The 25,564-nt window shown below is 39.7% G+C and overlaps 1 protein-coding gene across 3 annotated transcripts in view; it reads left to right on the top strand.

The window, feature by feature from the left end:
• LOC120936862 (LIM domain containing preferred translocation partner in lipoma) overlaps positions 1-25,564 on the top strand; it is a 428,104-nt gene that overhangs the window by 18,090 nt on the left and 384,450 nt on the right. The window contains exon 2 of one of the 3 annotated variants that reach the window (XM_040349586.1): positions 2,043-2,198. The exons of the other annotated variants lie outside the window; for them this stretch is intronic. The gene's annotated coding sequence lies outside the window, so the exon portion shown is untranslated. The remainder of the gene's footprint in view (positions 1-2,042; positions 2,199-25,564) is intronic. 3 annotated transcript variants of the gene reach the window in all.

The following is a 25,564-nucleotide window of genomic DNA, read 5'->3' as shown; positions in this document are numbered from 1 at the left end:
CCATCCCCAAAGCACCCCCTCCCATGTTGAGGGCATGTGGCCTGGTATGGTTTTAGGCTTGGAAAGCTCAGCTCGCTCGTCCCCCCCCCCCCCCCCTTTCCTGACCTGCCACCTGTCTGTATTGCTGGAAAAGTGACTGCCTTTTTTTATTTTATTTTTTTATAAGAAAAGTCAGTTTTTGCTGCAGTAGGCATGGTACAGATGCGCCACTTTACAGGCATGCTCAGGGGACCCCCTCAGGCACTTTAAGAAAAAAAAAAAAAAATCTTGTATTGTTACATGTCCTTCAGGGCAGTACCTGGGCCCCCGTACCCTTTTTTATGGCCAATACATTTTTTTGAAGTTCGGGTCCCACAGACTTTTTTTATAGGGGTTGGGTCTGAACTTTTGCAAGGTTCGAGATTTCTGGTGCAAACCGAACTGGGGGGTGTTGGCCCCAACTCTAGTCTTTAAACTGGTCCTTTGCGCTTTCCTTGCAGTGTAACGCACCTCTTCTATTGAAATGCATTGAAAACGGATCAAAAACAGACCCGGGTTGCGTTTTTTGGATGTGGTTTTTGAGTCGCCTGACCTATGAAAATCAGAGAGAATATGTGCCTTTTTTAGGTGGCCATTATCGGCACCTCTTCTTCTTTCTGACGGCAAAACGCCAATAACCCTTTTTTCGAATGATCATTTTAGGTAGCCGATTCTATCAGTTCATCCTTACCTGTGGAGTAAAATGATTTGCAGGAAGAAACTTAAAGTGGAAGGTGAACTTAGACATGTCCCACTGACCTGTACCACTGCTATCTCCTGGTTCTATTCCCCGGTATATCTGCGTCAGTAGCCTGGGGCTTCGAAATCCTCCTCTCTCATTCCTGGAGTCTTCTCCATAGCTGACAGGACGACTATGTGGCTGCCGATCGGTCGGTGACATCGCTGACCAATTAGAATGTTCCATATGTCCCTCCTGACGATGGACGTTTTGGACATTCGGTAGAGAGGATCCTGTGTAAAATCACATGTGTATATTATACATGATTCTGCACTTCTGCCTACGGGAGTGCACATGTGAGCCCCCGACAGCCCGCTTCTGTTGTGATGTCCGCCGGCACCCACTGATCATGTGTAAAATGCACAGAACGAAGCTCTGGCAGCTCAATAGGGCAGATCTCTGTTCTGACAGGGGGGGAAGGGGTGGATTTTATTGCCTGCTTTTATATTCTCTGTGTAAATACAGCAAATGGTACTCAAACACTGGCTAGGCACACCGTTAACCCTTTGATCACCCCTGATGTTTACCCCTTCATAGCCAGTTTCATTTAGCATTGATCACTATATTGGTGTCACTGGTTCTCACAAAGTGTCAGTCATCGTTATCCGATTGTCCGCTGCAATGTCGCAGTCCTGCTATAGGTTGCTGATTGCTGCTATTACTAGTGTAAAAAAAAAAAAAAGCTTATTGGAATTTCTTTTAACAAAAAACATGTAGCAGAATACATATTGGCCTAAATTCATAAAGAAATTGTAGATTTTTTTTGTTTTTGTTTTAGCACAATAAATAAAAAAAAACAGTGGTAATGAAATACCACCAAACGAAAGCTCTATTTGTGGGGGGGAATTGCATACATTTTATTTGAGTACAGTGTCGCATTACCATGCCAGTTAAAATAATGCAGTTCCATATGGCGAGAAAATGGCCTGGTCAGGAAGGGGGGTAAATCTTCTGAAGGTCAAGTGGTTAAAACAAATGCAGACCTGTGCAAAGTGAAATGGCCTTTAAACAGAAGATTTTAGAATAATTTTACATTCATTTTTGTTTAATTTGCAGTTAATTAATGTATGTTAAATTTTCAATACCCTTTAATGACAGAAGGAAATTTGCATCTCAGAAGGTTAATGCTGGAACAATGACAATTCCTTTCTTTTTGTCTACTTTATCTTGAATCTTGTCTCATCTACCGTATTTCATTCCTGCCTGACGCTTCTACCTATCTCTGATTTTTCGTTTTAATGTAAAGCTATGTCTTATCTAAATAAGCATGCTTATCCTCTTTTAGCTACAACTTCAACAACTCAGGTGGAGTGAGGGGAGTCTGATAAAACAAGTCCCAACACATTTACAAGTATCACTGGATCTCAGTGTCATTCTGAGCCTAGAACATTAGGCCACCTCATTTTGTCTGCAAGGCAGTATCACATCGTAATCTGACCAGGTAATGTTCTCTACTAATAAAAAGTAGATCATGATCTACTTCTTCTATGCAAACTTTTTTTAAGTTATATATATATATATATATATATATATATATATATATATATATATATATATATATATATATATATATATATATATATATATATATATATATATATATTATAGAAACTCCTGTTACCTAAAAAAAAAAAAGTTTATTTTTACTTTTTGCAGCTAAAGTGATTGTAAAGTCTCGTTTTAAAAAAACATGTTATACTTGCCTCCTATGTGCAGTTGGCTTTGCACAGGCAGCCTGGATCCTCCACTTCTTAGGTCCCTCTTCGCTGCTCCTGGCCCCTCCCTCCTGTCGAGTGCCCCCAGCTTGCTATGGGGGGCACCTGAGCCAAGCTTCAGCTCTGTGTCCATTCAGACACGGAGCTGCCATTAGGCCTCACCCCCTCTCTCCCGATTGGCTAACTGACTTTGACAGCTGTGGGAGCCAGTGGCAAACACAACCTTCAAGACATCCTTATAGTAAAAATACCTAAGCAAAATATTTCCTTCCTGGAAGTTCCAGAAAAGTGCATCTAAATAAGCTAAGCAAAAGTGAAAATTCATCTTAACCACTTAAGTACCCTTTCACGCCGATATACGTCGGCAGAATGGCACGGCTGGGCACATCCACATACAGGTACGTGGCCCTTTAAGCCCAGTCATAGGGGTCGCGCGCACGACCCGGTCCGAAGCTCCGTGACTGCGCCCGCAGGACCGCGGACCCGATCGCTGCCGGTGTCCCATTCAGTGATGGCATTTCTAAGGTCTGTGACTTTCCAAATCGAGAGAATGTGCAAAAACCTGTAAACTTGTGGTTCCTTAAAGCGGAGTTCCACCCAAAAGTGGAACTTCTGCTTAATCCACTCCTTGCCCCCTTACATGCCATATTTGGCATGTAATTTTCTTGGGGGGGGAAGAGAGTGGGTGCTTCAGGAGGAGTGGGACTTCCTGTCCCACTTCCTCCTTCTGCCCAGGGACCACTAAGGCGATACGTCATATCGCCTTTTAGTGGCCCCTCCCTGTAGGCGATCACCAGGGACACGTGACAGGTCCATGGCGATCGCCTGTCCAATCAGGGAGCACTGCGCCGTTCGCGCATGCACAGTGGGTGCCCGGCCGTGAAGCCGAAAGCTGTCACGGCTGGGTGCCCACAGTTGTAGTGGAGGCGCTGGCGGTGAAGGGGGGACCGGAACGAAGCTCCTAGCGGCACGTCGCTGGACCGGGGAACAGGTAAGTGTATGTTTATTAAAAGCCAGCAGCTACACTTTTTGTAGCTGCTGTCTTTTAATAAACATTAAAAAAAAGCCTGGGACACCCCTTTAATATACGAAACAGTGACTGTGTTTTTTTTTTTTTTCCATGACAAATTTTAACCTATAGTCAAAAGGTCATTGTGTCCCTGATTAGCCCTTTTTGAACATGTGGGCTCAACAAGGCATATACCCAATGAACCAATCAAGCTGAAGGTGTACCCACACCAATGAAGGGGAGCTTCCATGCCACTCTGCGTTGACTGCAGTTAAAAAGTGACCAAGCTCTAACTGATGCATTTCGTCTAATTAGACGTCATCTGGGGTTATCAGTCATTGCGTATTATATAGTGGGGAAAAACATAATTAATGGGGTACCAACCTGTGACAAGCTGCTTATCGCTAATTGTCAATCCAACAGCCACTTCTGGGAAAGGAAAATGGCGTGGGCGGGCCAAGCCTTGTTGTAAAAGAGGCAGGAAATGACACTACTCTGTGTAAACACAGGAAGAACGTGCACTGTTGTGCATCAACCCTTATTCTGAAGATGGGACCTACTCGTGTAATGTCACGTCAACGGACAACTTCCTCAAAAAGAAGAGAAGGGAGTGGTGTGTTTTTTAAGCCTTATTGTGAGATATCCACAAGAATCATGGTATAGAAAAAGGTGCATTAATTGTCACTTTAAACCAACGTGCTAGAATGTTTAAAATTATTGAACAAATTCCCAAATTAGAAGTACCGCTTGGACAGAGTTGGTCCTCCCATATCTCTCTTCATAATAAATAACAATAAAATTGATATTAAAAACAAGATTACGTCTAAAATTGTAATGGAATGAAATATAATAAAACAGCCACTAGTGATGGCAAAGGGAATGACAAATGGTGAATATCCAACACATAATCTGAATAAGGGAAAAAAAGGCTATTTAAAAGAAAATGGATAACCTCCTTGCATCAATATAAAAAAGAAAAGATAAGTATAGATGTTATAATGGACTAAGCCCTGTTAATAAAGGCATTATTGTACAGCTCTACATTCAGAGTGGGGCTGAAATTCGTATATCCAGAAGGTTTCCAATCGAGAAACGCCCCTCCATGGGGGAATGAATTTATATACAATTAAAAATGCAGTACCTTTCGGATCGCAGCTATGAAACTGACAATAGTGCTTGGGTACGCTGTGTTTGGTAATGCCCTTCTTGATGTTGGCTATGTGTTCGTTTTACTCTTGCTGAAAAGGGTGAATATTTCTATCAACATATTTGCCACAAGGGCAAGTCAACAGGTAAACTATACACTTGGCGCAGGTAAAAGTGTTTGAATTATTAGTGACTAGAAATGAATGGTTGAGTTTTACACTTGCCACGTGTGTTATATTGGCATTTATTACACTTCTTACAGGGATTGTAGCCTACGAGGTTGTGGAAAAGGGAGAGTCTGGGGGTTTAATGATGTTGGGGGCAACTTTATTTTGTAGAGAGGGAGCACCTCTGTACACCACTTTGGCTCAATCAAACTATGTAAAGTGTAACAAAAGCTGGAGTTTTAATTAATTATTTCTTTGCTAGTACAGAGACTATAACCATATTGGGGCACCCCCCCCCCCCCTCTTCTTTTTTTTTTTTTTTTTTTTTTTTATCTAGTTGCTCTTTTTAGTAGATTGTATTGATTCATAGCCAGGAATGAGATGCTTCATTTGAACTTATTTTTATTTGCCAGGGGGTTTACCAGATTGGGGTTACTAACTTTTAGGGCACACTATTTTTTTTTTTTTGCAAGGAATTGATGGCAATTTTAGCAAGAACTGATTAAACTGGCACCAAAGTATTGATCTAGTACTTTAGTGGTCGTCAAGTGTTTGGGGTTAACTACGTCAAAGGTTAAGAGTTAGATTTAGGATCACATATTAGGGGGGGACAAGTCTAAAGTTTAGATTAAATGTATGATGAAAATGATCTCAATTCAGCCAGAGGAAGCTTTGTATTCATTCATAGAAACGTGGTCCAAACAAACTATTTAACTTTACTAAAAGATGAAAATCGGCTTTAAGAACTAAAATAAAACACTTTAGCGTAACTCTTAAAGCTTGACTTTAAGTGTTTTATTTTTGTTCTTAAAGCTGATTTTCATGTTTTAGTAAAGTTAAATAGTTTGTTTGGACCACATTTCTATGAATGAATACAAAGCTTCCTCTGGCTGAGTTGAGATCATTTTCATCATCTCCCAGCATCTCCGCCTCAGCCAAGCAGTGAAGAGGCGGTAAGCGGCCAGCACGGTGGCTCACTAAGACTGCCATCAATCGGGGCAGCTGGTGGATCCCGACTAAAAAGCTCAGGCTGGACTTCTCCTTTTAAGTATAATCTAAAATACACCACTGAATGTAACGCTAAAATATATACTCGGTTGAACATAGTGCTTGTTTGTGCCGATTTAACCCTTTTCTAAGGTTTCTGCAGACAACCAGACAGATACTAAACCAAAGACGTACAATATTTGTATTTAAAAAGAAATGCACATATACAGTACTTTAAAAAAAAATAACAAACAAACTTCATGCACATTCGCCACTGGTGTATGGACCACATACTAATTGAAACAAACATATAAAAACCAATAACCATATCAAAATGTATTAAAATTTTAGCCGTAAACCTGTGACAAACATACCAGTTGCACGAGAAAAAGCATGTATAAATCTTTCAAATGATAAATGTGAATATAATATTATTGAAACATGAATATCAGCTTTAAGAACTAAAATAAAACACTTTAGCTTAATCCCAACATACATTTAATCTAAACTTTAGACTTGCCCCAATATGTGATCCTAAATCGTACTCTTAACCTTTGACCTAGTTAGCCCCAAACACTTGAGGACCACTAAAGTACTAGATCAATACTTTGGTTCCGGTTTAATTGGTTCTTGCTACAATGGCCATCAATTCCTTGCAAAACAAAAATGGTGGGCTCTAAAAGTTAGTAAACCCCCTGAAAAATTTTAATAAGTCCACATGACTCTGTCTTCCGGCGGCCCGCGATTGCTTTGTATACAGGCAGAACGGGGAGATGCAATGTAAACGAGGCATTTCCTCGTTCTGACAGAAAAACATTCCCAGTGGTCGGGAACAGTGATTTTGGTTATGTCCCAGTAAGCCCCCCCCCCCCCCCCAGTTAAAACACTCAAGCCGCTTACAAACGGTCGGTCAAAACAAAACCGATGGAAACGGACTGAAGGACCGTTTCATCGGTCCAAACCAATGGTGTGTGGGCCCCATCGGTCAGTTATCCTTCGGGTCCAAAATTTTAGAACTTGCTTTAAAATTGAACCGATGGACGCCTAACCGATGGGTCAAAACCAACGGTTAGTATGCCAAAGCATCGGTTTAAAACCTGCGCATGCTCAGAATCAAGTCGACGCATGCCTGGAAGCATTGAATTTCATTTTTCTCAGCACGTCGTTGTGTTTTATGTCACCGCGTTGGACTCGATCGTTTTTTTAACTGATGGTGTGTAGGCACATCAGACCATCAGTCAGCTTCATCGGTTAACCGATGAGAACCGTTCTCATCGTATGGACTGATCGTGTGTACGCGGCCTCATAGGGAACACGGTTAACCCTGCCCTGCCAGTGACATTTATACAGTAATCGGTGGCTATTTTTAGCTCCGATCGCTGTATAAAAGTGTCCGGTCTGTCTGCTGCAATGTCCGAGTCCCGCTAGAAATCACTGATCACCGCCATTACTAGTAAAAAATAAAAAGCCATAAATCTATTCCCTATTTTGTAGACGCTACAATTTTTGTGCAAACCAATCAATATACGCTTTTTGCGATATTTTTTTTTTTTTTTTTTTTTACCATATTGGCTTAAACTGACGACATTTTTGTTTTACAAAAAAAAAAAAATGTGGAATATTTGACTATAGTATAGTTCTTTTATGCCCTCCCAGAGGTGACCTCTGCATATAATGGGCTCCTTAACCACTCAAGGACCGCTGCATGACGATATACGTTGACAGAATGGCACGGCTGGGCACAAGAACGTACAGGTACGTCCCCGTTAAGAACCCAGCCGTGACCCTGATCGCCGCCGATGTCCCACGATCGGGTCACAGAGGTGAAGAACGGGAAGAGATAAGTGTAAACAAACCTTCCCCGTTATTCCTAGTGGCTTGTCAGTAATCGTCTGTTCCCTGTCACGCCCAGCCACGCCCCCCCCCCCCTACAGTAAGAATCGCACACTTAACCCATACAGTGCCCCCTTAGAGGTTAACCCCTTCACTGCCATTGTAATTTTCACAGTAATCTGTGCATTTTTATAGCACTGGTCGGTGTAAAAATGATCCCAAAAATGTGTCAAAAGTGTCCGATGAGTCCGCCATAATGTCGCAGTCACGATAAAAATCGCTGATTCCCGCCATTAGTAGTGTAAAAAAAAAAAAAAAAATACATATATATGTGTGTGTGTGTATATGTATGTATGTATATATATGTATGTATATATATGTATGTATATATATGTATGTATGTATATATATGTATGTATATATATGTATGTATGTGTGTGTATATATATATATATATATATATATATATATATATATATATATATATACATACATATATATATATATATATATATATATATATATATATATATATATATATATATATATATATATATATATATATATATATATATATATATATATATATATATATATATATATATATATATATATATATATATATATATATATATATATAAAATTAGGGATGCACCGATTATCGGTGGCCGATACATATCGGCCGAAAATAGCATTTCTGGCTCCCTGCCGAAATAAAGTTAAAATGCCGATATAAAGCTGGGTGATACCATTTTTTTTACTAGAGGGGGGGAGGCAATGTTCACAATGAATGCAGACCCACACGCTGGCCGCCAGACCTGCACATAGCGCAAACAGCGGCAGTGGCACTGTACAAACTGTGTGCCGACTGCTGATCGCGCTCCACCTTGTCCTCCTAGCTCCTATCTGTTGTTTGGACTCCCCCCTATGGGGGAGTCTCTTGGTTTAGTCCGGCGGCGTGAGCCGCGTGACGTCACGGCCGGAGGCAGGGAGGACTCGGAGCGCGCAGGGAGCTGTGTCGTCGGAGCATCAGGCTGAGAGACTGAGGCAATCACACTGCCTGCCTAGGAGGAACCTAGCAGTGTCCTCCACTAAAGTAAGCGCTCTAAGTTCTGTACAAAACCTGTTAGGACTAACTACTGTGTTCAATCTGTTAAATCGCTAGTTCCTGGTGTGGGGGGGGGGGGGGGCAAGTGGTTAACTGAGGTGACCAGGTAAAAAAAAAAAAATGTATCTGCCATTTTTTCACAGTAGCACAGTGAGGCTGCAATTGATATTTGTTTTGGTAGTCGGATAAGGCAAGCATTGCTCAATAACACACAAACGTTTTCTTTTAAAAAAATGTTTGTGTGTTATTGAGCCATGCTTGCCTTATCTGACTACCAAAAAAAAACATTAATTGCAGCCTCACTGTGCCATCACATACAGCCACTGTGCCCATCAAACACAGCCACTTCGCCATCACATGCAGCCACTGTGCCAACACATGCAGCCACTGTGCTAACACACGTCGCCACTGTGCCCATCAAACGCAGCCACTGTGCCATCAAACGCAGCCACTGTGCCATCAAACGCAGCCACTGTGCCATCAAACGCAGCCACTGTGCCATCAAACGCAGCCACTGTGCCATCAAACGCAGCCACTGTGCCATCACATGCAGCCACTGTGCCATCACATGCAGCCACTGTGCCATCACATGCAGCCACTGTGCCAACACATGCAGCCACTGTGCCAACACATGCAGCCACTGTGCCAACACATGCAGCCACTGTGCCAACACATGCAGCCACTGTGCCAACACATGCAGCCACTGTGCCAACACATGCAGCCACTGTGCCCATCAAACGCAGCCACTGTGCCCATCAAACGCAGCCACTGTGCCCATCAAACGCAGCCACTGTGCCCATCAAACGCAGCCACTGTGCCCATCAAACGCAGCCACTGTGCCCATCAAACGCAGCCACTGTGCCCATCAAACGCAGCCACTGTGCCATCACATGCAGCCACTGTGCCAACACACGTAGCCACTGTGCCCATCAAACGCAGCCACTGTGCCCATCAAACGCAGCCACTGTGCCCATCATGTAATACATACAATTATTGAAAAAAATATTGAAATAGGGGGAAAACAAAGAAAAGTCATTTTCGGTTTCGGACTGAATTTTTTATTTATTTCGGTTTTGTTTCGGTTCTGAAATTTCCATTTCGGTGCATCCCTTATATATAATAAATATATATATATATATATATATATATATATATATATATATATAATATATACACATACAATAAATTAAAATGCCATAAACCAACGCCTATTGCGATTTTTACCAAAAATATGTAGAAGAATACGTATCGGCCTAAACTGAAGACATATATATTTTTTTGGGGGATATTTTATTATAGTAAAAAAATATTGCATTTCCCAAAAAAATAAAAACCGCAGGTGGCCCACGTCATTGGAATTGATTGACAGCGGTGGGAGCCATGGCTGCACTGCTATCAATCTATCCAAGAGCTGAGACACTGGCCAGAGAGGGTGTTGGCGTCTCCGGCGTCGGAACGAACGGATTTAGCTGAGTAAAACTGGGGGGCTGGTGCACTACAATAGGTTTTAGAATGCTTTGAGGTGAAAAAACTGAAAGGTTTACAACCCCTTTCAAATTGAGTAGCTCAACAGCAATTCTAAAAAATAAAAAGGTATACACATCAGAAGAGAACAGTATGGGTTACCACACCCAAGATATGACCATAATACACCATAAAATGTCAATGACTCATCCACATTACAGGCAGACTTAATAAAAAGCAGTATGTCTCCAGTAAATGAGCTGGAAGTAGGGTGGTGATGTGTGAATTGTGTGAGAGAAGCACAGGTTACACATTTTGCTGAAGACCCCTAGATGCTCATTTTTTATTTGGGTAGCAATAAAATAATAGCATAAGACCTTATGTCACCCCATATTTTGTCAGGAATACTACCTGTGTGAGAACAATTATTCCTGTGTACTCTTTTCCAACCCTCTCCCTTTTTTTTTTTTTCCCCCCACAAACAACTGTAGCTGTATGAATAGTGCTACCAAATCGTAAAGGTTTTTTTGATAGCCATGTCTACACAAAGCCGAAAGGAGAAGATGCAGTAAGTTTGCCTAGTGAGAAACATTTGCCAATTAAATCGAAATACGAATGGGATGTTTGTGTCCTTTTCATCTATTCACTCAGATACCTCAATGCAAATTCAAGGACTGCAAACAAGTACTTGTCCTATGTGACTGGAGTTGCTACAATCCCTGACCACTTGTACAGAGCATATCTTGTGTGGTACACAAAATACAGAGATGGATGTTATTTCAAATGTTGAAGGGTCAGGCAGATGTGGTATCTCTCTTCATGAAGAGTAGCCAAATGTGTTTTGGGATGTCAAGTAAATCCATGCTGTGTGAGAAATCGGGGCCACTCTATGCAAAACGAACTGCACAGTGGAGATAAGTATGACATGTATGTTTGTGTGTTTAAACGGTGAACCTTTTTAGTACCTAATTGTGTGGTTGTGTGTGTTTGTCCATTTTCCCAAATAGAAAAAATGTGTTAAGTTCTGAAATTTTAAAACTTGGCAGGCAACAGGCAGCTTATGTCTAGGTTAATAGTTCATTCATCTTTCTGTAAACTTTGTTAAGACAAAGAACATTTACAGTCTGATCTCAGGTTTGCTTGTTGTTTTTACATGCTTACTGATTCTGTTGAACAAAGTAGCCAATTAGATTGAAGGTTGATTAGTGCTTCGGACCCTTTTATGTCAAAATTTGGTGATGCTTTCCTACAATTTTTCTTTTGTAGAAAATGTTAATAAATCTTACCTGGAATGACTTGTAATTATAAAAGATTGCTTGTGCCAACAAGCTGTGTAGCTGTTCATTTAGACTTCTACAGTTTGTAAAATTTGCAGACCATTACAGAGGAAAATACGTTTTTGTTTCTGAAGTGAGAGATCCAATGTCTTTATAGTACACCTGAAAAACTTGAAGGTACATGCATCTATTCTGTCAAGGCTCACCTTTTTTGATAATACTCTGTGCAGTCAAGGGGCCCCAGCACTTGTGCAGTGTGCTCGCAGCACAAAGAGAGAGACGCATATATGCAGCCCCATGGATGAAGACCCGCTTCCATGAGACTGCATATATGCATATGGTCGGTGGGAAGGGGTTAAAATCTTAACCAAAATGAAATTGCATACTTCTTCTAACACTATGTCCTGCACCCCTTAGATAAGTAAATGTGCCCAAACTTTGTAAGCGTCCACAACGTATAAGGAAAAGTCAATGAAAAACCCATAAAAAAAGGATATCCCATAAAGTATACATAATATATGTGGATTCTTGCAGCATATTGTCAACCGCCATAGCTCTTTCAGAAATCCATGGAAATTAATTGTTGATATGCAAAATGTATCCAAAAACTCCAAAATAATGGAAACAGGCTGTCTTTATTTACAAGATATCCAAGCAATTATCAGACTGGGAAAACTTAATTGACCAGTGTACTGGTCAGAACGTGCCTCTGCACTAGTGTAAACTGCTACTAATGTACATATTGTTTCTCATAGGAACCCAGTCTAATATGCAGAGGAATGATAGATCATAGGCACCGGAGTCCAGCTAGTATGAAGTGCAGACCATTTATTTTCAATAACATGACAGTATATACAATCAGCATAGCGTCCCATATAACCATAAATAGGGCTAATGCACCAAAAAAATGTGGGATACACAGAACAAATAAAAATTAGAAAAAGCCATGCTAAATAGTCACAATTGAAGTATACAAAATCCTTGATTGTTCAGCATAAATATTTCAATTCTGTATATGAGGATGATATATAAAGATCCCTCTCACAATGACACCACAGTGATTCATGACATAAGTGCACCGGCACTTACAAGAAGGCAAGTAAAACAGGCGTGTGGCTATAGCCCAGCCAAGGCCTTGTACTTGCACAGATGCTTGTATGGAGAATTGGCCACAGGATGGATTGCTGCACTGAGTCTCACACACCTATTAACCAAAATTTCTGTGGAAGGTGATTAGTCACTTCAACTTCCTTCAAATCCACTGATGGAAACTCATACAATCCCGTAGATGGTTGCCATTATGGGTCTTGGCTTAAGTTGGTGCCAAAGAGCCAATATATGATATTTATAAAGAACTGTACTGATCAGGATGTATTTCTTACACAGGCTGAGACTCTAACACATAGATTTATCGAGAAGGGTTATACCATGGAATACTTTGGACCTTGTTAAGACTATGAATAGGAAGGATCTACATAAGGATAGGCCCCTGCAAACAAATGCTTTTTTCCTCTTTAGTGGTCCCTTTTTAGGAGTATCAAACAAATCATTTCTAGGCATTGGCTCATTGTAAACAAGGATCGAGTTTTGAGGGCGGTGTTACCTGAGAAAACCACAGGTAGTTTTTAAACTGCCCCTAAAAATTTTAACCCCCCCCCCCCCATTATTGGAACCAGCTTCTTTAACGAACAGGTTTTTATCAATGTAGGAGATGTAGGGCGTGCTCTCTGGGTGGGTGTGATCATAGAAGAACGGGCAGCTTTAAATCTACTAGCACTGCAACATACCATCAGGCAGTTTATTACATGCTCCACAGTTGGAGTGGTCTATTTATTACAATTCCCATATGGGTTCTAAATTTCCCCCTACAGGTTCCGCCTCAACGAACCTATTTACTAATATAAAAACTGGGTTTAGGTACCACTCGGTGTCCAAACACTATTTTGCTGGTAGATAATAAAGACCCTTCCAAGACAATTTTTTGTGAGATTGGAGGGGAAGTTTGTTGGTAAGGGAAATATCGAAACTGGAAATGTCCTGGATCCATAGGCTTAGGACTTATGCTCCACGTGGGTTGAACATAGATGTTGATGTAAATGCTTTTATAGACGACTCTTAAGAATATTATTGTATATTTGATCTGAGTCCCATGTGTAGGCCTTAATTAATCTCAATTAGTTCAGCATTAATTTATTCTTAAATATTTATATAACTTTAGTTAATTTATAATGAAGTAATATGAGGGTGTTTTATTTAAAGATATGGTTCATTGGGGGTTACCGGTCGAATTTAATCTAGATTTTCCATTTTTATAATATACTGTTTAAAAATATGTCCCTCGATGCGGTGCACTTGGCTAACTAACCACTGTGGTTACTTGTGGCACTGTATGCATATAACTATCTAAAGGGGTCTAGGATTTATTTAATATAATCATTGCTCACTAGGGGCGCCTTATGGGTCTGTTAATTCCACCAAATATGAGGCTCGAACTAGAGCTGCACGATTAATCGAGAAAAGATCTCGATTCACCCCCCCCCGCAAGCGATCTCCAGGCTGGAAGACCCACGATTTTCGTATCTCCCCTTCGGTAATCCAGCGCCGCTGGATGTGGATGATGATGCTGCCTGGGCGTAGACGGTACCTTCACGTTTCTCGCCCGGGAAACAAAACAACGCATTGAGTGCGCACCCCACTGCACCAGCAGCATTGATCCGATGGCGTCGCGATGCCAGAACACACACGTTAGACCGTGAGTGAGCTTCCTTGTGCCTTAAAGTTCTATTATGAATATTACCAGTACCACCACAGTCGGCTACCCGGCCCAGAGTTCTTGCAGAATGTGGACTTAAAATACCGGCAACCACTGTCCCTTATTATGATTGCCAGTCTGAGTCGGCTACCCATATTATGAATATTGCCACAGTCAGCTACCCAGAGTCTGGGGTAGCTGATTGTGGTAATATTCATAATATGGGTAGCTGACTCAGACTGGTAATATTCATAATATATTATAATGGACAGTGGTTGCCAGTATTTTAAGTCCACTCCTCACATGCCCCCCTTTAATAGCCTGACAGACGTTTTTGAGAATCGTGATTTTCATTCTAAGCAAAAAGAATCGCGATTCTCATTTTTCCCAGAATTGTGCAGCTCTAGCTCAGACCCAGGGGTAGGGTTCATTTTCAATGTTTCTATATAGAAAGGTTTTATTTATATAGAAAAATTAATATTATTTTTTTTATTCTCCTGTAGTTATCGTAATACTAATTAATCTCTTAGCCTGTTAAGGGGTTAATATGCTAGACTGGGGTTCCTGTTTTGGTTATGTTTTATTTAGCCTTTTTTAGTTGCTTTGGCCCATTATGGAAAAGGTGTTTATAATGGCGCTATAGTTTTATATTTTTAAAATGTATTTATTTTTGTAACTTTTAAGAAAGGGTCGGGCTGCCATGATCTTCAATAGGGGAGGGATGCCCATACCTAAAATGGCGCTTTGCGGCCAGGCACTCAGAACAAGGTGTGGCTTTTGTGATATAAGGTGGTGAGTCAACACGCCGCCCATTCCCCAAGACACCATATGCCAAAACACGTCAGAAGGGACGTGTTGACGTCACCGGAGGACGAGCGATTGTTGGCCGGCTTTTTTATCTATGCGAGTTTTAAACTAATGTATGCAAATGCATTACCTTTTTTTTACTTAAAGTGCAGACAGTATTATACTATGGCCAGTTTTTCTTTCTGGGTACTTTACTGAATGTGACGAGACCAGACTCCACAGTGGTTTATAGGTGTGTGAGACTCAGTGCAGCGATCCATCCTGTGGCCAATTCCCCAAACAAGCATCTGTACAATGATTTTGCATACTTCAATTGGGACTATTTAGCGTGGCTTTTTCTAATTTTTATTTTCTCATATAAACATGTCAACAAAGTACATGAAGATATATAGATAAAGGAGTAGCTATAGCAAAATCAAACAATGGTAAGTCAGCACAGATGGGGCAGTCAGTGTGAGCGAAAAGGAATTTGGCCTGACCAGTTTCGCCGGGCCCAAGCCGGCTGCATCAGAAGCTTAAAATTTACCTGACAAACTTTGGTTTCATTTAAATGTGGTATAAGCAGGATGGGAGGGTTGGCATACCACCAAATGTAATGGATTTGGCTAAACAGGTCTATTTAAAACGTTCAGCTAAAGATGCCTAAAGTAGATCTGTATATTGATGTATCTCCATGCATATGGGAAATTTGTGGCCATTTCTTTTTCCTAGTTGGAGTTCTGTTTTATTGAACCTTTTCATTCCTGATGCACCTAGACATGTTGGCAGTTGTTTACTAAACATTGGCCAGAGGAAAGAGTTGTCAGTTTTTTTTTTCTTTTTTTTTTTCTACAAGGTAATTTTATGGCACATTTAAGTTACTTCCAGAAATATATTTTCAAGTGAACAATTACAGGTATGTGTGTTTGTTTTTTATTTTTTTAATCAGCATGTGTTGATCACATAATGTGTTTTGCTTTGGGGTTATGGCTTTTGAAAACATGATAATCTCAGGAGGCCGGTTTCTTCTAGTGAAACCCCATGATACTAATAATCTACTAAAAAAATATCTAGAGAAATGTTGATCACTGTACTCTGCTGTCTCAGAGCTGGTGCAGCTTTCCATAACACCTAAAAAATGGACTACAAATAATAACAAATTTCATTTGTTTAGTCATCCAATAAGAACTGACCTGGGCTAAAGTTGAGTTTGTATACTGCAGTCCTTGACCTTGTATAAACCCTCTCTAATAATATGCATTGTCCTCCACAATCAAGATCTAGTGTGTGTCTGAATCTCTCACTTTCATACTTCTCCTCAGTAAGCTTGCCCCCATCATCCAAGACAGACAGACAGACAGACAGACAGACAGACAGACAGACAGACAGACAGACAGACAGACAGACAGACAGACAGACAGACAGACAGACAGACAGACAGACAGACAGATCTCTATCCCAGAAGAATAATTGACTTGATGCTATACTTTTGAGGTGTGTGTGTGTGCATATCAGTGTGTGTATATGTATTAGGGCCGAAACAACTAATCGATTAATCAGCCAGTTGATTAGTTGGTTTGCATATAGTATGCATTATTTGTTTACATATCGGGAAATACAGTGCAGTACACCATCCATACATGTCACTAAGTGCCTGAGAATTTGTGGAAGTGTGAGGAGCAATGCCTCATGGGACATGTAGTCCTGGAAGGGAGTGGTTCTAAAGGCAGAAGTTTTTTTTACCTTGCTATAGCGGGCGCTCTATACTATACTTTGCAGCTTGCTATTGAGGCACTCTGAAGGCAGGAGGAGCCAAAAGCATTGGTGAGGGACCCCAGAAGTGGAGGATCGGGGCTGCTCCGTGCAAAACCATTACATAGAGCAGGTAAGTAAAACAAGTTTAAAGACTCTGTGCAGGGGAGATCAGCATCTGAACCCAGAGACAGTGGCGGTAATAGAAGGCATTACAATTACTGTAGTTGGTTATTTATATTTACCACTGCATATGGATATTTAAGAATATTTAAGAATAAATTGCGTTTTTTTAATTTACATATTAAATAAATTGTACACCACACTTTTTTTTAAGATTGTCCGATTAGTCGAAACAATAATCGACCAACTAATCGATTATAAAAATAATCGTTAGTTGCAGCCCTAATATATGTGTGTATGTGTGTGTGACAGGAAGTCAGGTAAACCTGTGGGTGTTGTCACAGACGGGACATACATTTCTACCTTGTTTAGACAATACACCAGCTGTTCAGAATGAGGTAATTAAGGCCTCTATAAGTAATCCAGAGGATTACCACTGAATTGCTGCATCCTGAGGCTTTGTGAATAAGGAGAGCAGTACTGAAAGTCTTCTGAGAAGGTGAGAAGAGGATTGATTTTTCTGTGTGAAAAAAATCAAGACTATTGTTTTTCTGCTGTATGACCAGCAGTGTCTGCCCAGCACTAGGCTGTGCCAGACTCCCTAGATAGGTTCCTGTGTGGTGAAGGTAGACGCCCCAAGTGGCCAGGGTTTATTTTATGTTTGATTTTGTTTATGCTGTTTGGATGCTTGCACTTGTTACCAGCAAGATGGAAGAATAAACCAAAATCTTTGTTTTCAACCGTCTTCGACTGCCTGTCTGTATAAATTCACTGTGTAGTGAACCCATCCAGGGGGTCACACACCCCGCTACCGAGCTAACCCCTTACAATATAAATATATTTCTGGCTAAAATGAGAATCACAATTTAATTTTTTATTTTTGCTTAGAATAAAGATCACGATTCTTGCGGTGTAACATCTTTGACATTACACAAAAAGAAAAAATTGGGCTAACTTTACTGTTTTGAATAATAATAAAAAAAAAATTTGCGTTTTGAAAAACTGCTGCACAAATACGGTGTGACATAAAATATTGTAACAACCACAATTTTATTCTCCAGAGTCTCTGCTAGATAATAAATATCATCATGTTTGGGTGTTCTAAGTATTTTTATAGCAGAAAATACTTTTTTTTACTTGTAAGCAACAAATGCCAAAAAAAGTTTGGTCTTTAAATGGTTAAACTCCCTTCCTCTACATTAGTTCTTTCCTTTGATAAAAGAACTAAAAGATACTTTGTTTCTACTTATTCTGGTGTTGTAATAAAACTTGGCAGGCTGCCTGGGTTTTGTTTTTCCAGCTGTGAGAACTCTCTGCACTTAGAAAGATCATGACATGCTGTTTTGAAGATCGGGAAGGGAAAAAGTTTGCGATTTTTCGGGTTCTTAATGATTAATCGTGCAGCTCGTGTGTGTGTGTGTGTGTGTGTGTGTGTGTGTGTGTGTGTGTGTGTGTTGCACCCCTCACACTTTTGTAAATATTTTATTATATATTTGTGACAACACTGCAGAAGTGAAACTTTGCCACGATGTAAAGTAGTGTGTACAGCTTGAATAACGGTATAAATTTGCTGTCCCCTCAAAATAACTCGACACACACAGCCATTAAAGTCTAACCCGCTGGCAACCAAAGTGAGTGCACCCCTAGGTGAAGATGTCAATTGTGTCATGTGACTCGGTGTTACAAGGTCTTGGGTGTGAATGGGGTGCAGGGTGTTAAATTATTTGTTCTCACTCTCTCATATTGGTCACTGGAAGTTTAACATGGCACCTCATGGCAAAGAACTCTCAGAATCTGAAAAAGAATGGTTGCTCTACATAAAGATGGCACTGCAGCATGGTGATCGAGACCATACAGCAGTTTAACAGGACAGTTTCCACTCAGAACAGGCCTTGCCATGGTTGACCAAAGAAGTTGAGTGCATGTGCCCAGCGTCATATCCAGAGGTTGTCTTTGGGAAATGGACGTATGAGTGCTGCCAGCATTGCTTCAGAGGTTAAAGGGGTGGAGGGGTCAGCCTGTCGGTGCTCAGACCATACATCGCACACTGTATCAAATTGGTCTGCATGACTGTCGTCCCAGAAGTAAGCCTATTCTAAAGATGATGCACAAGAAAACCCGCAAACTGTTTTTGCTAAAGACAAGCAGACTAAGGACATTGATTAATGGAACCATATCCTGTGATCTGATAAGAACACAAACTGAGGCAGCAAGATTTGGACAGTGGATGTGGGGCTTAAAGGAGAGTCCAGGTCTACACCTAGGACCTTGGCATTTGGGGATGGGCTTATAGTTGTGCCATTAATTTTGACAGAGAGATCAGGGCAAAGGGAATGGGAATATGGGGGAGGTAAAATTATAAGTTCGGTTTTGGATAGATTCAGGAAGTGGTGTGACATCCAGACTGATATATCGGTTAGTAAATTAGTGATACGCGAGGAGATGGAGTGAGCTGAGGGGTACAGAAATGGATTTGGGTGTTGTCATCATAAAGGTGACCCAGGGAAGAGGTGTAGATTGAAAATAGGAGAGGTCCAAGAACAGAACCTTGGGGGACCCCAGAAGAGAAAGGAATTGATGAATTGTAAGTAATGTTAAAGGCTAATTTAGGAGGAGAACCAGCGAAGAGTACAGTCACGGAGACCAAAGGCATGGAGTTTTCTGAGGAGGAGGGGGTGGTTATCGTATCAAAAGCAGCAGAGAGGTCCAAGAGTAGGAGTAAAGAGTTAGTGTTCCTTTTAGGAGAGCAGTTTCTGTGGAGTGTTGAGGACAAAATCCAGACTGAAGGGGATCAAGAAGGCTATTATTGGCAAGGTGGTCGTTCAGTTGATTGTAGACGTTCAAGGAGTTTAGGGAAAAAAAAGGGGTTTATACTACTTTGTCAACAATGGGTAAAAAATGCGCAACCAAAAGAAAAAAAAAACAGAGACTTATCCTATTACAAAAAGGAAGAAATGTTTACAAATAAATGCTACATTGGAAAAATTGGATACATCCCATGGGGGAGCAGTGCAAGTGATTTATACAAAAACAAGTGTCCACTACAAATGATGTTGATTGGATGTAATCACACAATAGAAAATTCATCCGACAATGATATCCAAAAAGATTTTCAGCCGTTGATATACATTCAGACAGAATAGCCGCTTACCAGATCCGGTGGACCTCTATTACGGAGGTCTTACGGGCTCATAGAAACCAGGGGTCACTCAAAGGGATCCTCGTAGTTTAAGCAATGGTATGCTGGCGTGTCCGTCTTCAATTTCCCAGGGATGTGATGGATCTCAGGCAATCTCGGCTTCCAAAGGGGTGGCGTGGTGTGCAAGTATATTTAGAGGAAGAGCAAAAAAAAGCTTCATAGTGCAGTATGATTTGGGTAATCGAAAAAAAACCTTTATTGAAAAGCAGGTTTACTGACATCAAAATGTAAAAGCTAATTTCTGCAGAACAGTCTTTTAAAAACAGAGTAAAAACCTTCCAGCAGCGGTTTCAGCCGGTTAGCTGGGGCGTGGTGACGTCTGGTAGTAAATGCTCCGCCCATATACTACTTTACATTGTAGCTAAGTATAATTTCTGTGTGTCACATGAAAAGATACAATAAAATATTTACAAAAATGTGAGATTGTGTGTGTGGCCCAAAAATGCTAGGACAGTAGACATATCCCCCCAAATTACCCTTTTTTGGAGAGTAGACATTAAGGTATTTAATAAAAAGCTTTGCAAGTTTTTATATATATATATTTTTTTTTTTATGTTGTAATTTTTTTGGTCAGATTGTTTCAGTAAATGAAGAAATAAATAAAAAAACTAAAAAATATAAATATAAATATATATATATATATATATATATATATATATATATATATATAATTTATATTTATATTTTTTAGTTTTTTTATTTATTTCTTCATTTACTGAAACAATCTGACCAAAAAAATTACAACATAAAAAAAAAAAAAAAATCATATATATAATATAATTTTTTTTTTTTTTTTTACCAAAGCAATACAGTGTTACCATAGTAATGCTGTACTAATCTGCTGAGGTGATCAGGATTTTCTTCTTCCTTTTTTTTTTTTTTTCCTGTGATCGCTTATAACGGTGAATGTCACTGTTCTGATCAACCATTTTTTCTAAATGATAAACATTCATTCAGTGTTTTTACTATTGTGACTGGCTGTGATTAGATCCTATTGGGAAATTTTTCCAGTTTGAAAGTTCTCCAGCTAACTTTTTAATGGAATAGTGATAAGTGAAATTAATACTAAGCGCTGCTCCAATAACTAAATTAATAATTCATGAAATATTAAAACCTAATCTATAGTGAAGTCAAATATCAAATAATATCAAAGCCCATCTGTGCATAAAGAGTGTCCATACGTGTTCAATTTCTGCTTTTAAGGATTCCAGTGCCACGCTGTGCTCCCTTCCTGGGTCCCCACTCACCAGTGGTATGCCTTTTTAACCACTTCCAGACCGCCGCATGCCGATATACATTGGCTGTTTGAAGAGGAATATCTTTGTTATGGCAGCAGCTAACTGCCATAACCCCAGTATTCTCTTCAGCGGGCGGTCTGGTTTCCAATAATTGTTGTCTCTGCGGTAGATTCGCCGCAAGATCACTTTTATCGGCTGCGGTTCCTCTTCTGTGTGTGGTATGGAGACGAGTGAGAGGAAGATGGCCCCCACCTGTCTCCATACCATTGCAGGGTGGAAGCGGCGTAAAAATGTCACTTCCAGTCATGGCTATTTTTTTCAAATTACAATTTTTTTTTTGCATTTTAGTGTAAATATGAGATCTGGTGTCTTTTTGACTCCAGATCTTATATTTAAGAGGTCCTATCGTGCTTTTTTTCTTTTACTTCTTTTATTTTAACACTTTGTTCTTAAAAAAAAAAAAAAAAAAAAAAAAAAGGTGTGTGTGTGTATATGTATGTATGTATGTATGTATGTATATGTATATATATATATATATATATATATATATATATATATATATATATATATATATATATATATATATATATATATATATATATATATATATATATATATATATATATATATATATATATATATATATATATAGTGTGTGTATGTATATATATATATGTATGTATGTATATATATATATATATATAAAAAATAAAAAATAAAATTGAAATCAATTTTAAATGCGCCCCGTCCCGCCGAGCTCGCGTGCAAAAGTGAACGCATACGTGAGTAGCCCCTGCATGTGAAAACGGTATTCAAACCACACACGTGAGGTATCACCGCGATCAGTAGAGCAAGAGCAATAATTCTAGCCTTAGACTACCTATGTAACTCTAAACATGCTACCTATAGAATTTTTTTAAATTTCGACTATGGAGATTTTTAAGGGTAAAAGTTTGTCGCCATTCCACGAGTGGGCGCAATTTTGAAGCGTGACATATTGGGTATTAGTTTAGAGGCATAAGCCTGTCATACATGACATCAAGAAGTTCCTATTCACTGCTCCTTTGAATTTTATTGTCCATGTGGTCAAAGGCAAATGTTTTTGACCCCACTAACATTTAGAAAATCCAACTAATGTTGTTAAAACTAAAACAAAAAAGTTTGAATGAAATTCTACTAATGTTTGGTCAGCTTTACACCTTTTTTGGTCTGTAAACATTGAAAAATATATTGTGTTTTTTATGCAGTTGGGAAAAGACACCTTTTTATATATTTGTACGTTGTAATCATATCCCCTCTTAAACGCCTCCTTCCCCAGAGTGTATAACTGTAATTTATCCTCATACCTGAGGTCTTCCATCCCCCTCAAGTTTGTTATCTGTCTGAACTCTTTCTAATTTAACAACCTCTTTCCTGAGAATTGGTGACTAAAATGTAACCGCACATACAAGATACGGCTAAACTAATGTTTATAAAGGGGTAGAATAATTGCTTTATCTGTTGAACGAAAGCCATACTTTATTTTGTTTTACTTCTATATAGTCTGTGATCTTGGCATCATAGAACTGCTGTGTTAAATTATCAAGATCCATCTGTGTTTTAGTATGCTATTTTTGACCATGAGCTTAAATGGCTAAGGCTGGGTTCACACCTATGCGAATTGCATGTAAGTTTCCCCCACATCCAATTCGCATGTCGGGAGATTGTGACCAGCTCTCTGTGGAGCCGGTCAATTTTTACAGGGGTCCTGTGTGTCTTTTGGTCTGAATTCAGCCCAAAAATATGGGCTGAAGTCAGACCTAAAATGGTGAACCCCTGCTGTGAGCCACATGTGGCAATAGTGTGAACCCAGCCTAAAGGTTAGAGATGTGCATTTAAGCTTTTGTATTATAATTTCTTATTTTGTCTCTTTTCTGGTAGACAGGGGAGTTCAACATATATTATTTGACTATGATGTTTTTCCTTCTTCTTTTTGGCATCGTTGCTTAACTTGCACAATCTACATATCTGACCTTGATGAGTCAATGAGCAACTTCCATTTAGCTCCTAAAGAGGATCATCTGTATTATAATGTTTGTTCTTGCAAAATGCAGACATTTCAAAATAAAACTGCTTTAGCCGATGTTCCTCTGAACATCTGGATACATCTGACCCACATGCCTTTCCTTCCCAATATGTTTGTTTGACTGGTTCCATTTGTTTTTTTCGCAGCAGTTGTGGGCTGATTTTAGTTGTAAATGCTTCTTATGCAATTTTTGCCTTGTATTTTTGATGGCCCTTGGCTAATTTCTGTGGTGGTGTCACCCCCCCCCCCCCCCCCCCCCCCCCCATAAAAAAAAAAAGAGAAAACTTATGTGCATAAGAGGTTCTCCTTCTCTTTTTTTTTTTTTTTTTTCTTATGTTATTTTTACGATAAAAATAGCTGACATTTTTACCTTTTTAGTCATTTGCAAGCCAAGCATGTGCTTTCCAGATGTTAAACAGCCAAATATATATCACTATTATATCACTATTGCAGCTTTTCTTCTGGACAGTACACCAATTGGCCATAACAGTATGACCACCCACCTTAACCAAAGGCCATGGATCTCTAAAAACAAAAAACAAAAAACACCTGACGCCAAAGACAGCAGTTGTAAAAATGTCCCGTGTGTGCATGAGGCCTAAAAAGTTGTTACTGAATACATAGGGCCAAAACAAAAATGTCTCTTTGGCCGAGGCACTTATGGACATTGCTGGATAGAGATGGGGCTCAAGTAAGTATTGGGTGACCCACTTTTCCAGCTCATTAATTTTAAGATGTAAATGTAGGTTCTTAAGCCCTGGCATTTAATGTGGACGATGAGACCTCAGGCTGCTGGGCTTTACCTATGCATGCTTGAGAAGTTATATATTTATCTACATTTTGTTTGTTTTATAGAAGCAAGCTATTATATCATATTTGTGGTGATAATGGCAGTCTTTATAATTTTTACAAAAGAAAAGCTCCAGCAGGTCATGCAGAAATCAACTTTTCAGTATTTATTAATATGCTTGCTAGCATGCTTTTATTAAAAGGTGCTAAGCAAACCCATAATTTGCTGACAAAGTTGCACTGTTTTGATTGTTACTCTATGGAAATTCTGTTGTAAATTGCTTGTTTGGACAGTGATTGCTGGCTGGAGCGTGGGATTTCTTTTTGCATCCTGTGGAGACGCTGTGCTTTTTTCCCTTTGTAGATATAATTTCATGTAACCGACACACTGTTTCTTTCAGTTTTGTTGCCACTTCCCATAGGTTTTCCTGTTCTGCCAAAGATTATTAAAAGATCACAAGATAATTGTCTATACTGGAATGGTGCACATTCGTGAGCCATCAGTGAACTAATAAAAACAAGGGTAATAACCATTTAGCAATTATTACCTGTGACAGTCGCACTGTGCAGAGGTATGGTTAGAAAGAAAACAAAGCTTTTTAGTTATATGTACCATTTCATCAACTGACTAATGGCCCATTGCAGTAAGAGCTGCAAAGGATGTTGGTACTTGTAGTGCTCACGTTTACAGAACTCTGAATGAATGATACAGCTGGGTGAGTGGAGCCCTGCACAGCCGCATTTTTATTTTTTAAAACCACTTGCCGACCTCCCCACATACATATACTGCGGGAGCGGCCGCTCTTCTACGCGAAATCACATACAGGTACGCAATTTTGCTCTTCCGGGTCTTCGGCGTGCACGGGGGTCGTCGGCAACCAGCTCCCACTGTGCAGAACACAGCAGGAGCCAATCAGCGGGTCTACGTTAAGGCGGCCATAAACGGTTCGAATTTCGAAATAATTTTCTTTCGAAAATCGTATCAAAGAATTTTTGTATGAATTTCGCACTGTTGGTGTGCTGCAGCAACAGCCGATTTTCGTGCGGCAATCAAATTCAAGGAATCCGACATGTTGTAATTTTTTTGAAAAACAAACGATTTTCTGATCAATGATGGGAGAATCGTGCGAGAAATGTAATAGAAAAAAAAATGCGCATTTGCAAGAAAAGAATATTCCCGGAGAAAAAAGAATATTCCCGGCAACATGAAGGTTTGGTCGGACGAATTTCGGATATCAATGGTGGCATCATCGGATCACAAAAAAAATAACTTTCTGATTTTTGAAAAGAAAATTTGTTCGAAATTCGACCGTCTCTTCAATTTCTATTAGTTTTACCAAAAATCATTTAGCCTGCCACTTCTGTTCTGTTCTATTTGTAACCAGTCATGTTGGCCA

This window comes from Rana temporaria, chromosome 4, assembly GCF_905171775.1.
Source record: "Rana temporaria chromosome 4, aRanTem1.1, whole genome shotgun sequence".
NCBI classification, from domain to species: Eukaryota; Metazoa; Chordata; class Amphibia; order Anura; family Ranidae; genus Rana; species Rana temporaria.
This window is presented reverse-complemented; position numbering and strand designations above follow the sequence as displayed.